General features: G+C 39.5%; 1 pseudogene; it reads right to left on the bottom strand.

Annotated features, from left to right (window-relative positions):
• Positions 1-1,149: 1,149 nt before the first annotated feature.
• Positions 1,150-13,258, bottom strand: LOC115413281 (zinc finger and BTB domain-containing protein 24-like; annotated as a pseudogene).
• Between the last annotated feature and the right edge of the window lie 311 nt (positions 13,259-13,569).

The raw sequence follows: 13,569 nt of genomic DNA, 5'->3' as shown, positions 1-13,569 counted from the left end.
CCTCATGCCACTACCTTGAGTTTACATGATGTGACATTTTGACACCAGGTGGTATGTTTTTTCCAAATGGTTGGGGGAGCAGAGGATTGGGGGTATTTGATATACCCTTGCTGTTGGCCCCCAACAGCATAAGCCTCATTTATCTATGAATTTGTCCAACTGTTCACTGAACAATTTCTCTGGAATTTAGGAGAATTGAGATAGTTTGTGAAACAGTGGTTATTCTCAGGTTTATAAAAGTATTACTTTTGCAACTTTTTATTGTTTCAGTTGTGGCTCATGCATAATATAGTTACCCTGCCCCCTGAAGGGGAGGCAATGGGTATTGTTTTTGGTTTGTTTGTTAACACTCTAGCAGCAAAACTACTGGTTGAATTCATACCAAATTGGGTTTATAGATTGCCAGTGACCCAGAATAGATGTCATTACAATTTGAGAAAAGCAAGTCAAAGTTTAAATTTTTTTGCATTTTATAAATCTTTTTTTCTCCCATTTACTTATTATGGGTGAAATTTCACAGGTCTGTAGCAGTAAAGCTAGTAGTTGAATTCATACTGAATTAGGTTTACAGCTTTACAGTGAGCCACAATAGATATGGTTACATTTTGAGAAAAGTAGGTGAAAGTTCAGATTTTTTATGAATTTCTTTTTCTTCTCCCATTTACTTAAAGTGGTGAAATTTCAAATGTCTATAAAACATCAATTTTGTTTCAATTCACCTCAAGCTTGGCACATACATAGAGGCAATTGATATGCTGACATCACCATATGCTGATGGCATTAGCTGGATTGATACCAAAATAAGCTACAATATGTGCAAGGGGCAGGGTTTTGCCTGGCACCACTTGTTATGCAAGATATTAACTTGTAATACTATTGTATTAATCAGGTTTTAGTTTGTTTATTTTGTTTGTTTGTATTGACTGGATTGGACAGTGATCCCATGTCAGTGGAGGAAAAGGATGGAGGAACCTCCATCCTTTTCCTCCACCAGATTCTTCCTTTTTTCCTAGGGTGTGTAATGTATGTATGCATTATTGTGTAAAAAGAATGAAAATACCTAAACTTGAGTATCCTTAGATTACATGTGCCATTTTCAGTTTTTGCAAAAAAAAAAAAAAGAAAGAAAGAAAGAAAGCACAAGTGGAATGGAAACAGAGTTTGTGAAGGTGTTTATATGTGTGAACCAATGAGGACACTGCAGCTTTCACTGAATAAACATGTGAAAACACTGACAAATTGTGGACAAACCTGAAACAGCATAATGATCCAGAGCAAGGATTTAGTATGGTGAGCAAAAGTTAAGGCAGCATTAGGTTTTTGCCAAACAGCAGCAAGCAAAAATATAAACACCATCTTGTGTAACACGAGACGCACACCCCAAAATGAGCTCATGATGTCTTATAATTGTAAAACATGGTTAATTCTCTTGATTTGTAAACAAGCTCCATGTCCAACTCTGCAGGTGAACACTTACTAGTGATCCAGTGATTCCACCCACAACACAGCTGTGGCATGTCCAGATGCTGCTCAGACAGCATTAACAATATTCAGGCACTCCTTATAACATCCCATAGCTCTGTGTAGCCCTCAAAGAGGAATGGAATAACATTCCATGGGCCACAATTGACAACATTGCCAACTCAATGAGAAGATGTTGTGTCGCTCTACAGGAAGCCAACGATGGACACACAAGATATTGAGTTGTGATTTCTTTCAGCTGGCCCCATCGTGTCCACATGAATGTCCCTGAATTCCTGACTGTGGTCTGATGGACAGTAATCTGTACTACATTGATCAACAAAATAAATTGCGTGATTTAATATATTGCAACACCTAATGCTATTAAAATTTAAAGTGTCTCATGGTGCATTTATATTTTTGGTCAGAGTATATAAACCATGTCTCTCAGTTCCTAAAACACTACAACTGGCAAAGACAAACCTGATGACGATAATTATTGATGAAGCAGCTCTTTAATTCACAATACAGATATGAAGGAAAGAAAACACTTCGGCTTTCTTTGCAGATATTCAGATATTCTATTAAAACATAACATCTGGATGAAACCGACTACTGTTAAAAGGAAATCTTCACACCCCTCTCATTTGGTTTAGATTTTCATTTTTTCACTGAATCATGATCGGTTCTTTCACAGTGTCAAAACAGTTTTTGGAGGATTCAGATTTTTTGTAAGTAAGTAAGGCTATTGTCACCAATAGAAGAAAAAAGAAATGGAAAACAGAAGTTAAAACGTAACCCAATTAACATGTCAGCATCAGATGCATGGGGTTGTTCCCCACCAATATGTAATGTAAACCAATCAATGTTCAGTTAAGGGAGAGCACATGATGCACAAGCACTTGAACCAGGATTTAGACCTTGGCTCAGACTTGATTCCACATCATTGAGCCTGTTTACATGACCATAAAACTCCGATAACTGGGAGTAATCAGATAATTGTAATAATCAGATCCAACGCAATTACATGCACTTAAGATATGCGATAAAAAAAATAAAAAAAAACTGATTAAGGTGCTCCAGTCCATTATTGGATTTCTTTTGGTACACTTAACCTTCCTGTTGTCTTCCACTCACGTTTGACTGCGTGACTACCTTTCTCTGAAATTTTAATTGTTTTTACACATGTGCAGACATAAAAGAATGAAATAAATCAGATTAACCTGTATACATGCCAGTAAGACAGAGTATGGGGAGAAATCCAGTGTGTGTAATCAGATTTCTGCAGTTTTCTGATAAAACATATCAGAGTTATCCTATCTACATGATCACTTAAATAATATGACAACCTCCAGAAATCAGATAATGATCTGAATATCCGCGTGTATGTAAACAGGTTTCATTGACTCACAAATCTGGATTAAGGGAATGAACTTCACTTTTGTCAGGCTAGATGTGGCCATCACATTCATGAATCACGTGGCAGTCCGTGGTGTCAGCAGGTTAGGACACCGTCCGGCCTGGATCTGGAAGGTCTGGCCCTGAGGTGGTGGTCGGAGATCTGCTCGCTGGTCTGGCTGATGAGATGGGCTGGCTGCTAATGGGAATGGCCTGGCACGTGCAGGTCTGCTTGGGGGCCTGGTGTGGCCCCAATCAGCTGCTGGATGGGTGGCTGCATGACCTGGCAGCTGCTGGAGTGGTCGTGGTGCAATCTGAAGGGCCTGTGGGGGGCCTTGGTGGGCCTGCAGGTGCTCTATGGCCTCTTTGCTCAGGGTGATGACATGCATTTGCTCTGCTGGGTGGCTGATCTGGGTTTCTAGCATGCTGATCTGAGGGCTCTGCTCCACCACACCCCCTGAGGCACTGCAGTCACATTCTGCATGTCCCCTGACCCCTGGGTGAGGAGAGTGAGTCTGGAGTGGGGTGGGTCTGCTGCTGCCCCCTCTGCACTGATAAGGCTAATCTCCTGGTCCTGACTCGGCACAAAGTTTATGTTGTCCACTCCTCCGGTGACCACTAGCTGGATCTCGGGCTCAGAGTTGTGGGCCAGTGGGTAGGGCTGTAGCTGCAAGATTTTCCGCACCTCGACCTGAGCCTTGACTGTACATTGAGCTGCAGATGGGGCCTCTGCTAACCCGGCCTCTCTTGTTGTGGGTTTTTGATGTGAGTTTTCAGATTGTCCAAACGGCTGAATGACAGGCTGCAGAAGGAGCAGATGAAGGGTTTTTTTTCCTGAGTGGGAGGCCACGTGTCGTCTTCTAGCACTTGGATCTGAGAAGGATTTGTGACAGATATTGCAGGTGTATGGTTTTTTCACCTCTGTAAGGGGACCAGCACAAGTTAAACAGATATTAGAGACAGATCAATATAGCTGCAGTGTTTTATAGTTTGTTTTTTTTTGGGATCACTGGGCAAAAATTCCATGATTCTCTTTAAGTATATTGTAACTGAAGTGTCTGAGAGAAAACATGACCTCTACCTCCTCCTCTGGACTTGTTTTCTAAAAGTATACCCCATGATAGCAGGTTTAGGTGTATTCAGACAAGTACAAGGTTAAATACAGCTTTATTACTAATGCTTTTCAGATCCAGAAGAGACATTTAGTCTTTTTGACCAAGAGGAGACAGCTACAGAAGGAAGTGAGCCTGGTTTATTTGAACTTATTTTGCCATCTGTTTTTAACATCAGGGGTTTTTCTTAACCGGGGAACAGGGGCGGCGCCCTCATACTTTCGGCTGGCACCCACTTACTGAAATTCCGATTAATTATTTATTTATTTTTTTACCCCGAAGCTCACAGTTACACTGTACACTATCAGTGATGGAAGTTTTCCGGTTTTTGCTGGAAATCAAATTTTTCCGAAAACTGAGCATATGTTTCCGGTAAATTAACACTTTCTTCGTCAATGACAGATTTTCCGTCAATCCGTTTTTCATTGTTATACTGTAGTTTTCGAATCACCGGATCCATAGCAACACATACAGTGCCAGTTGCTCTGAATGAGGAAATGCCGACTCTGCAGGAACTGCGCGCAGTTTCAATAACTTAAAGATGATTATGGAGACAGAGTCCGACAATTCAATATATGATGGAGCTTCAGAGGAACCTTTTAGAGACAGTAACATCGAAATAGAAGGTGAGGGAGACGGACACGGAACATGGGAAACACGGATGGGCTCGGGTCCGACATGGAAGATGAGGAAGATGTAGGTGCGGGGGCGGGGCGGCGGGCACGGAGCGTCACGGAGAAAATGACAGACAGGAGGAAGAGAAAAGAGACATTATAGTGGACATTCAAGGAGAAGACAGACACGCAGACATGGGACAAGACAGAGGACACCTAGTCTTCATCTGTTAGACAGTATGAGTTCAGATTCCGACTGTGCACACACATTCAGCTCTATATGTCAGCAGAGACACAGGTAAGACACTGTTGTATTTGGCTTTTGTATGAAATAAATAAATTAATAAATAAATACATATATTCATACATACATAAATGACTAGATGTCCATACAATTATTTACAGATCAAACCAGCAGGTGGGCCAACAGGAGGACGTGGTCCAACAGGAGGACGTGCAGCCAAGGAAAGGCCAGAAATCTACAGTATTTAGTCAATTTGTTTCTTGTTTTCTTGAAAATGAGGAATATTGACGTGTTGATATCAAAAGCTAAACTAATATGTGGAACACTCAGAATTGATGTATGTAAATGTGTAAAGTTGATAAGGAACCTGGTGCTTTAGAGGATGTTTTGTCTAAAGTTTGATGTGGATTCCGCTAATATTTTGTAGAATGTTGGGATATCTTAGAGCTGTTTGTTATTATTATTGTTGTTGTTATTATTTTATTTTGTGATTTTGAATACAATGTTACTGTTTGTAAATAGGAAAAGAGTCAAAAATTGTATATAGGAAATCAGTTCATCTCGAAAATCAATATCTTTGGAAAAAAAAAACCCACAATTTTCTCATTTTTTTCCTCAAAATTCAGGTTTTTTCCTGAAATGACAAATATTCAAATGTTTACATCTCATGAACGAATGAAGATAGAATAAATTGTTTTTTTGTGTGTTTTAAAAGTTGAAGTTCTGTTCTTTCTTCTGATGTATTCAGTGTTCACATACTCCTAACACAACATTTTCAGTGAGCCTTCAAAGATTAGTGAATATGACCAATCAAAAATAAGTTCAAGTGTTCCTGGCTCTAGGAAACTGACAGAAATGTCAATTTTCTGTCACAGTACGTCTGGAAGACAAGCAAACCAGGTTTGTTTCTCATTGAAGTTATTCAGAAAAGTTCAGGGTTTTTTTTCTTTCCTCACTAACTTATAGTTACATGCAACACAGTACTTACACAACATGCAATCAGGGCTTTAGATTACCTTAATTTGGGGCACATCAGATGCTGGAATCGCGGAGGGGGTGGGTGCGGGATTAATTTTTCAACAGTAATTCCTGTTTTTCTCAGACTATTTCAGATATATTCAAGAGTATGAAGGCATGGATTCCACAAGTCTAATTTCCAGAAGTATTGATCAGCATATGGCCAGCTGATTTTAATTCCAAAATCACAGGACTGCATGCAGGCAGATAATTCATATGTCATATGTTTCACTGCGTTTGTTATGTGAGCGGCCTGACTTATAGGTCGCCCACGAGGCATGGTTGTTGAGAGAAAAACCTTTGGCGTACAACGTACGAGTCATCTCCAAGCTCTCATCACCTCTCATTGGCCGAAACGGGTGATTTAGACCAATCAAACGGCGCAAATATGTCATAACCTGCTGCCAGACAATAGTCTGGTCTTGTCTGTCTTTTATGTTTGTGTGTCACTTCCTGTTTTATTTGTTAAGTTTTCCCTCATGTGTCTTGTCTGTCGTCTTTACTTCCTGTTCCCCGCTCATCCTGACCTCTGTCCTGATTACCTGTCTCCGCCCTAATTTGCTTCACCTGTGTCTAGTTGTCTTCCCTCCCTTTTGTGTATTTAACCCTGTCTTTTCCCCTTGTCAGTCGCCCAGTTTGTAACTCCAGTAGTTCAGACCAGCGTACTTGACCTCGTTTGTTCGTTTGCTTGCCTGTTTTTTGACCTGTTTTGGATTCCTCGGTTTTTCGTCTTCCTGCCTGATCCCTGTCGGTTTTTGTCTGCCTCATCTGATCTGGTTTTGACCTTCTCGCCCTGACTACCGGTACGTGAGTTTGCCTAGTCCTTAATGTCCTGTTGCTCGATTGTTAGCCTGCTGTGTATGACCTGTTTTCCGTCCCTGACCTCCCTTTGCTTTTCCCCAGTCGGGGAAACTACTCTAACACCGCTCGGGGAGACGGGCTGCTGCCCTCGATCCGGAGGACGAATCTGAGGAGAAAATCCCCACCATTATCCTCAAGATTCTGTCACTCATTATATTTTTTCACCTGTGTGTGAACAATAAACCTTTTGGAACTAACTTTTGTTGTCGGAGTTCTGCATTTGGATTCTGTGTTTGTGCTAACGTTATCACAAAATATGACTTCTGCGGAAAGCATGAATACTTGTGCTTTCCTGTTCGGTACATATGTGTTGTTGTTGTTGTCAATGTTTTTCTCTGTCGTTATGAACAAGCCTTGTATATTATAACCGATGTGTTTTACGGGAGGAAAAAGCAGGGGCGAGTAAGTCAATACTTTCGTTTACACTCTGCTCTGGCCTTTTTTTATTTTTAATTTGGGGACACTAATTTGGGGACATTTAATTTGGGGCACACCATTAGTCGGCCCAGCCAAGGTGTAATCTAAAGGCCTGGCAATCTTTCCAAAATGATCTTTTCCTGGCGAAAGTACCACAGTAACAACACATGACAATGTCCCTGGTCATCAAAAATGATATAATTATTCCAAAACTATCATAAACATAGTAGGTAGACCCGTCTGACCATTCAAAACGACACGAATTGGCGTCTTTTCAGACCGCGACGCTATCTTGTTTCCCTTCCTTTTTCGTGATGTAGCTTCCCTCGCCTACTTGTGCTCCCTCTTACTAATTTTTTCTACAAAACCTCCTGAACATTATATTGCATGTGAAAACACCGGGTGTCATTTCTCACCTGTGGATTCTGATGTGTGTCTGCAGTGTGGTTTTAGCTGTGAAAACACTTGCCGCAGATCTCACAGGTAAAAGGTTTCTCACCTGTAAAATCATACTATACATCAGTGACATGGTATAAATATTTGTGTTCATTTTCTGGTGTGAGTGGTGCCTGATTCAACCTGTGTGAGTTCTGAGGTGTTTCTGAGCTGGGCTGCATCTCTGAACTTGTGATGACACTGGGCACATTCTGGAAAGGATTTGTCTTGAATTCAATGACATTGATAAATAAAGAACATGTTAGTCAGCTCTCTGAGTACATTCACAACAGTTGAAGTGATTATTGATTCTCACCGGTATGAATTCTGTAATGACTTCTAAGCTGCCGTTTCTGATTGAAGGTCTTCCCCACATTTATCACAGCTGATGCTTTCTTTCCTACAGAGACATTATTTCCACAACAGCCAAAATTGACAAGATTCAAGACACAGAGCTCACACTCAGCTCACATTTGTGACAAATAACTTTTGTCAGTCTATACAATGGAAATACTTGTTTTTCCAACACTGACAAAATCCACATTTAGCAAATTATAACATTAAAACACTCAAAAAGAATAAACTGTTCCGCTGTGACTAGTATTATGTTAAAATCATCATCCACACACTACATGAAAAACAGCATTTTCCAAAGTGTGGACTGAGGCCCCCTGGTGGGCTGAGAGGCTACAGCAGATGACCACAAGCTACCATTTACACCAGGGGTGTCAAACTCAGATCCTCAAGGGCCGGTATCCTGCATGTTTTAGATGTTTCCCTCTTCCAACACACCTGATTCAAATGATAAGCCTATCATCCAACTCTGCAGAAGCCTGATAACAGACCGTCAGGTGTGCTGGAAGAGGGAAACATCTAAAACATGCAGGATACCGGCCCTCGAGGACCAGAGTTTGACACCTGTGATTTACACACAATACATAGAGACCTGATTTTTAGTTGTGAAAGTTATGACGAAGTGTTAGGGACACACTAGGGGTGAAAAAAATCTCACATTTTGAGAATCTAGTTAGAGTTGCTCATTAACATCCCATATTTTCAGGAAAAAAATATATATATTACAAAATTGAAGTCATCTTTGTAAAGAAAGAACCACACTATTCAGTCGTAACTGTGTGAACAATTACTCTTAGTCTGTTGTGACTGAACGTCTTACTTATCAGACTTCAACTGCATCTTCAGCTTGTGAATGGTTGATGCAGAGGAATGTGTAAATCACACAAGGGCCATTACCTTCATGGAGACTCTTGTGCTCCTGCAGAGTATTCTTGGTGGTCAGGGCTTTGGAGCAGATGGGACAAATAAACGGTCTCTCTCCGGTGTGCATGCGCTGATGAATGAGCAGAGTGTGCTTTTGGGTAAAACACTTCCCACACACAGAGCAACTGAAGGCTTCTCTCCTGGATAAAAAAAAATATCAGTCAAAACTATTTGTCATTGAACACAGACAGGGTTCAGGTATTAGTCAAGACCACCTAGACAAAGACCAAATCAGAAGTGAGAACAGAATGCATTAAGACTAACAAGAGGGGTTTAGACCACGACCAACACAGGGCAGGTCAAGACTAAAACCAGACTAGATCCAGAAAAGTTTTTCAAATGATACAGACTAATTTGGTGTAAGGGGTAAGTTGCTTTCTGTTTCCAGTGAGGAGCAGAATTGGTCAGTCTGTGGAAAGAAGAATCAAGAACTGGCAAGAGGTTTCACACCAGAATGAAATGTTTGAATGTTTTTTCTCCAATAATGACGATACCAATAAATCACAAATAAAATGCACTAGAAATTTAGTCATATCCCTACAACTGTGGTCTTGAACTAAAATCCTTAGTCCACCTTGACCATGAGCAGACCAAGGCCTTCAGAAAATGGTCTTGAGACCAGCTTCAAGGCCAACACCACTCTCATTTATACTTGTGTTCATTTAGTTTCTGATGGATTAAAGTTGCCACTTCTTCCAATCATTACAATGTTTTCTACAATTTCTGACTATTTTATTGAATGTGCTTTTTTTGTTGTTTTAAATTACAGATTCATTTCATTTTAATTTCAGAGACTAAGATTTTTCTCAAATCTCAGAAATTTTTAGTTTTCAACTTCACTGTTCACTTTCCTAATATCAAGATCTATTAAACTAAACAGACTGAACAGTAACACCTTGAAAAGTCCATTTCATTGGTTCCATATGTTAAACTGTGTATAATCATTTTAACCTTCATTTCAACCTTTCTGATTGTGAGTAAAACTGATAACATACATTATATTCCATCTAGAATATATTTTATTTGTATGTACACAATGTACATACAAATAAAATATGTACAGTACAATACAATACAAGGGAGTATTGTAGTCACACATATTAACAACAAATTTGTTTTCTGTAACAGATTAACTAGGATAACATTGCTTCACACACTTACCAGTAAGATTAGCAAGTCAGCAACACACTACTCACCAACTACCAGACACAAGGAACAAACTATGAAACACTAGGCTAATATACACAAATAAACAAATGAGGATCTTTGAAATCTGACGTGTTTTACTGCTGCTATTGTGGTCTTTTGACTTTAAGTCAGCTTTAAACTTAAGTCAAAAGACCAAAGACTGGTCTAGAGAGCTAATATATCTTCATAATTTTTAAGAGGAAGTAAGAACTCCCACAAAAATGTATGCTGTCAGACACTCCTTCAGTTGAGTACTGGAATACTTTACACCTTGATCATTTAGTGATGGAGAAATTAATATGTTTAACAACTGGAACAAGAGAAGAACCTCGGACAGACTAGACCAGAGTTATATGGTCTGATTACTAGACCACCGATGATTTTCAATAGAACTGAGTATAACAGTCCTAATAACTTCTGATATTCTCTTCTCTGAATAGTAATTGTTTCTTTGCTTTTTTGCAAAGTGAAGCTGTCTTCATTATTTTCAGTTAATTTATCAATTTAATTTTCTTTAACCTGTGTTTTGTTTTGTTTTTTAAACATTAATACAATCTATGGATCCTTTTTGTTTCTGGTCCACAGGTATATGAGCAACTGCAGAAGAAAAAGTAGCTATGGGGTTTAGTACAGATGTGAAATTCTCATCTCAATTTGCTTTCAGATATTTCCATTTCCCCCGTTTTTGCATTTCTGATCCTCATGTCAAAAATAGGAAGATGGTGGAGTTCTATTCATATTGTATAAGTTGCTAGAGATAAAACCTTGCAGTGTAAATGTAGGCACTTTTACTTTTTTATTGACAGTATTTTACACCATATTGTTACTTTACTTAAGTACAGTCCTGAGATAGATTCAGCACATCCATCAGTACGTGATGGTAGCGTACCTGTATGAGTCCTCTGGTGAATTTTTAAGAACTGGTGTTCTTGACACTTTGCCACAGTCTTCACATCGAGCCTCAGTGTTGGGGTATTTCCTTTTCCTGCCTCTCTTCCCAGGCTCTTGCCTTTCAGCCATGTCTCTCCCCACCCTGTAGCTCTTATATTTCAGAGGCAGCTTGATTTTGCGTTTGCTCTGTCGGCTCAGTCCTGGGTTATAGTCTGTGTCCTCTTTAGACGGGGTTGCTTCAATGTCCCTGTCAATGTCTACAGCTTTGTCCTCCTCTGTGCTCTCACTCCTTTCTGCCACTAAAGTTTCCATATTCTTCTTTGGCCGTCCTCGTTTGCGTTTGTTTGGGACTTCAGCTAAGTCCATCTTGACCTGGTAACCACTGACCCCTGCAGCGGAGCATGAGCTGCTGAGCTCCGTGAGCACCTTGACCAGATCTTTAACCTCCATCCGATGAGCCACGGCCAACAGCTGCTCTTTGGCACTTTCCTCTACACACACCTGAGCACTGTAGATGAACTCCAGCACTGCAGCGAACATCTCTGCTGCCGTGTCATCCAGTCTGTACAAAGATTGACCGACTTGGTTCTGTGCTGTGAATATAACAGAGAAGTACTCGCTGCTTGCTGCCAGGAGAGCTTTGTGGGCCTTGAAGTGGATGTCCTCCACAACGAGAGTGATGTCACACAGCAGGTCTTGCTTCCTGAGTTTGTCAAACTTACTGAGGATGCTGTGTTTGTGAGAGTCTGAATGAATGGCCATCAGTGATGAAGTTGTTGCTTTCTGAAACATTTTCTCTTCAAGAAGCAATGACATCTGCTCCTGTATACAATACCAATCAAAACATAAACACCATTTAAAACATATTAGTACAGTGCATAAGGCTGAATGAAATACTGCAAATCCGTATTATTTAGATATATTTAATTTTTTTTTTTTTATGACATGAGATCCATCCACCAGCCAATGTTCTCAGAGTTACAACCTTTTCCTTGTGAATTTATAAGCCAAAATTTAAAGTCAACAACCTGTGTCTGTTTTTCTTTTAAATTAATAAAGTGATAATACTTGAAAAAACTGTCATATTTATATTTGTCAAGGAGGTAAAGTTGGTGGAATAATTGTGACAGGGAATGACAGCACATTCAGTATTGTAGGCCACAATTAGATTTGTAATTGTGTGTGTGTGTTTTTTTAAGATATTAAGCCTGCATTTTGTCTGTGCTGCCTTTGTACTTATGTGTTGAAGTCTTGTTTAGACAATATGAGATTTATAGCCCTAAGCTGCTGTTTACCACAGATTTCATTCAGCACACAGGAAATGTGTCTGGTGTTTGGACTACTTTTTGTCAAGGTTGCGTGACTGCATTTCAGGTCTTATCCATCTGTATTTTCAGCAACAAGCATTATAAGACTTGGTAGAGGCTCGCTAACACATGACTGAATAAATCACAGTGGAAATTGAGGTCTGACTAACACGGTGTATACAAATTTGGAAGTTGTTTCACGTGAGCCATTAAAAAAACTGAATAAAACAAAGTTTTAATTATCACAAAAACACTGTAAGAGTAGGAGTAATGGCAGTGAATGGGTATAATGAACCATTGAGCTGTCACTTTGTTTTCTCTGTAATATAAGGTCTTATCGTTATTTATTTGTACGTGCAATCACTCTGGAAAATTGACAGGAACACAAATAACCTGCTATTATTTCCGCGTATCACAAAAGCTCGCTACAATATTTAAAACTGTTTTATCCGTGTCAGAGTTCATTCGTGGATGTGTTTTTTTTTCTACTTTTTTATGTGTAACAGCATAAGCTTATATACAGATGTGACAGGTTGAGTAGGGTCTAGGTTTGCAGGTACATCATTGTGCTCACTGCCGCGTCTAAAATGTTAGCAAGCAGGCTACATCGTCTGAAACAGAGCAATCCCCTGCTTCCAAAAAGCGGTTTAAATGCATTACTGATAATACTATTTGACCTAACTAAACTCCTCTGACCACAACCGAAGTGCAGAGGCGAACAAACCACTGTGTAATTTCAGAAGAGTGATCTTTTAGGACCTTACCTTCGATCTGTCGTCGGTCACACTAAGGGCGAGAATGTAGCGCTCTCTTCTCGCGAGATAACGGAAGTGTTGCGATGAGATCCACGCACAGCTTATTCTGTACAAAGGGCCGCTATCGTAGTTCTGTGCACGCAGGCTGCTACATGATCTGTTGATCAACTGCTTACGTTCGCTTCTTCTTCTTTTGCTTTTAATGGCGGTTGGCAGCCAACTGAAAGGTGCATTTACCGCCACCTACTGGACTGGAGTGTGGAGGGAGATAGAAAAAATAAATAAACAAAAAGTATAATAATAATAATAATAATAATAATAATAATAATAATAATAATAATAATAATAATCAAAATTAGAAAACAAACAAACAAATAATAAATAAATAAATAAATTAATTAATTAATTAATTAATTAATTAATTAATTAATAAATAGCAGCTATAACATACTATGTACACTATAGCATACTGAGGCAACCTACTATAATCTATTCATTAATCCTGTTTCATTTAGAAAGGAAGCAATGATTTTCCACAGCTTTGATGAAGGAACTCCTAGAAGGCTTGTTAAGGTAAAATCTTGCCTATGG

Source organism: Sphaeramia orbicularis, chromosome 22 (genome assembly GCF_902148855.1).
Source record: "Sphaeramia orbicularis chromosome 22, fSphaOr1.1, whole genome shotgun sequence".
NCBI lineage: Eukaryota > Metazoa > Chordata > Actinopteri > Kurtiformes > Apogonidae > Sphaeramia > Sphaeramia orbicularis.
This window is presented reverse-complemented; position numbering and strand designations above follow the sequence as displayed.